Here is a 3,699-nt window from a genome sequence, read left to right on the forward strand (position 1 = left end):
AAGTCCGGGTAAACACTTCCTAGCCTCAGAAACAAGCCTGACTAGAACTAGCTGAGTTTCTGCTCTGATCTCTGGTCTCAGGAACTGGTTCAGGGTAGCACCTAGGAAGTTCAACTTCCTATATTTTCTTTTTCTTTTCTTACTTCATTTATTTTTCCCAGACATCATCTGTTCATATCACTCTTCCTTTTCCTCTTTTCTTTGCTCTCAAGACAGATAGCCTAGTGCTTCTCTAAATGCAACGTACACCTTGATATAAGAGTCAGCTCTACAGCAGATAATAAAACATAGACAACGAACTATCTTAGTGATAAATGCTAGGAAAAAGACTGTACTTCTCTGGTAGCTTAGTGGTTACAAATCGGGCTGAGAGCCGCAAGGTCAGCAGTTTGAAACTACCAGCGGTTCCGAGGGAGAAAGATGAGGCGGTCTGCTCCCGTAAAGATTTACAGCCTTGGAAACCCTGTGTAGGGTCGCTATGAGTCGGAACTCCACGGCACATAACAACAACAGTAGTTTAAAAGGAACTGATGACCCAGAAGATCTTTCCTGATGAAGTGTCACCAAAGGGCTCCAAGTTATGCACAAGATAATGTACATATATCAATACAAATTTTAAAAATATCCTGCAGAGTAGGCATTATACTGTTTTAATTCACTCAGGAGAAATTGAGGCTTTTTAGAAGGTATGAGCATTGTGCCCAAGATCATAGACCTGAGAATGAAACCAGGTCTCCCTCATGAAAGTATGAATCTCTCAGCACTACACCTCACTACAGTAAAGGGGCAATGCTGGGAGGAAGGTTCCATAGTTAGTTACTGAGGGAGACTAAGATATTATGGTGGAGCTTGCTCTCCCACACAATGTGTCTTCGTACAAGAGTCAGAGGAGCATACTGGGCTGGAGAAACCTTGACATGTTCCAGAAAGGCAATTCTTCTGTCCTTATATTTATGTCCTTTGTTAAAAAAGCAGAGCACAGAGAAAGACAAAGGATGTGTCTGATTTACAGCTCTGCTGCCAATCCCCTGGTTCAGGATGCTGAACTATTTAATCAAAACTATGTAGGATCATAAGTATGCTACAGTCCAGTGAGACTCCTTTTTGGTAATATGGTCTTTGTGATGTGGTAGAGGTGAAAAAGAGTATGTATGAATAGAGTGAGGTTTATTTTCCAATAGAACATATTTGTTCAGTACCAGCTCTCTGTTGGGTAGGATGCAGAATGCTGGTCAGACATCTCAAAATGACAAAAGAAAGAAGGAAAGAAAATCTGAGACTCTGGTTGTTCTCTTTTAAAGTAAATCTAAGCAATCCCAAGGAGTCCTGGTGTGGCACTGCTGGATACTGTGCTGGACTGTAAGGTCAGTCTGACCCTCAAGGCTAGTGGGTCAAACCCACCAACCTCTCCTAGAAAACCCTATACAGGGTTACTATGAGTTGGAACTGACTCAATGGCACTTAACAACAACAACAACAACAAAACAATACTTTTTTTTTTACAAATACATAACAATATACATACCAATGGAGTCCTGTATGGTACAACAGGACAATGCACTGGGCCACAAGGTCAGTTTGAATCACAAAGTCGGTGGTTTAAACTCACCAACTGCTCCTTGGAAACCCTATAAAGAGTCACTATGAGTATGGACCAACTCCATGACACTTAACAACAACATACATACCAATATATATAAAACAAATAAATGTCCACAGCCTCATTGTGCATGAAAATAATCAAATACCTGTGTTGGATATGCAGAGAGTACACAGGATAGGCAGAACAGACTTTATCTCTTTGGGAAGAATGCTGTCAGCCCAGTTGTGCTGAGGATGCCACAGTGCAGAACAGTCAGAGGTGGTGTAATATATGGGGAACACCAGAGTCACAGGCTTACAAAAAATGTGTTATAGTAGTGTCACCCCCATAGTGGATCCCAGGATCCTCTAACACATAGAATAATTGAAGATGTTTGCCCCAAATGAAAACTTTCCTGCTTTCTTCACTAAATAAAAAAGAAAAGATCTCAAATGTCATAAAACCCCAGATCTATTGCCTTTGTCAATTCTGACTCACAGTGACCCAGTAGGACAGAGTAGAACTGACCCACAGGATTTTCAAGACTGTAATCTTTATCGGGTGGAAGTGCAGTAAGAGCTCTGCCAGCAACAACACAGAATACCCGGCCAAGCAGGCTCAGGGGATGGTCCCAAAACTCTGAACCACATATAAAGGAATATTTAGAAGGTTGGAAGGCTTGGAGCTGGGGAATTTTGGAAGAAGCAAGAACTCTATTGCTTTCTAATCTGGGACGCTCAGCTGCTCCAGGAGCTGCCATCTTGGGTGAGACCAAGTGGAGGAAGGATCAGAGCGGCCAGACGCCTGGAAGAACCACAGAGATAAAGGTGTGGACATTCTTTTCTTTTGGTAGCTGTTCATTGGTCCCTTGCTGTCTGTGCACCTCCATTCTGGTGACTATAGGGGTGCCCGAGCGAGTGGGCACTCCAGCCCCACCCACAGAGGGTTCTGATACACATGCGCAAAGATCTCAAAATTTAAAGAAACAGTTTCAAATTAAAACCAACTGGCCACAACTGGTGCTGAACTGTTTACCACTAGAAAAAAGGCCTGAACGGGGATTGTGGAACAGGACAAGCAGACAGAAAAAAGGAAATAAGCCAAAAATTAAATCCTAAATTCCATCAGAGCTCAGTCAACAACAACACGGAACACCGGGCCAAGAGGGCTCACAAGATAGTGTTGGAACTCTGAAACAAATATAAAGGTATGTTTGGAGAATTGGAGGGTTTACAGCTGGGGAATTTGAAGGGAATCCAGAAATCCATTGTATTCTGGATCAAGACACTCACCTGTTCCAGGAGCCACCATCTCGGCAGAGAACATCTTGATTGTATTAGGATTGATAGTATCAGGAGAAAACATCTTGATTATATCTTGATTGTATCAGGATTGACATCAAAATATAAAGTGACAGTATCAACATAAAACCAAACGACTACCACTCGTCTGTCTGTAGTGCTGTGGTGGCTTGAGTTGCTGTGATTCTGAGGGCTATGCCAACAGTATTTTAAATAACCAGCAAGGTCACCCATGGTGGACAGGTTTCAGATGAGCTTCCAGACAAAGACAGACTAGGAAGAAAGAGTGACAAACTACTTCTGAATCATTAGTCACTGAAAACTCTATGAATAGCAGAGAAACATTGTCAGATATAGGACTGGAAGGTGGGAAGGCACTCAGAATGTGGCTGGGGAAAAAAATGTCTCCTCAAAGTAGAGTTGACCACGATGACGTGAATAGAGTTAAGTTCGGGGGAGAAAAGCGCACAGAACCTTCATTTGCTGATGGGTCACAACTCAAGATGAAAAGAAACAGCTGTAAACTTCCAGTGAAAATAGGAACATTGGAATGTGCGAAGTATGAATCTGGGAAAATTGGAAGTTGTCAAAAATTAAATGGAACACATCAACATCAATATCTTAGGCATTAGTGAGCTGAAACGAACTGGTATTGGCCATTTTGAATCTGACAACCACATGGTTTACTATGCAGGGAATGACAAATTGAAAAGGAATGATGTTGCATTCATTGTCAAAAAGAACATATCCAGATCAGTCATGAGGTACAATGCTATAAGTGATAGGATAATATCCATGAGCCTACAGGGAAGCCCA

This window comes from Chrysochloris asiatica, unplaced genomic scaffold, assembly GCF_000296735.1.
Source record: "Chrysochloris asiatica unplaced genomic scaffold, ChrAsi1.0 scaffold00158, whole genome shotgun sequence".
Lineage (NCBI taxonomy): Eukaryota > Metazoa > Chordata > Mammalia > Afrosoricida > Chrysochloridae > Chrysochloris > Chrysochloris asiatica.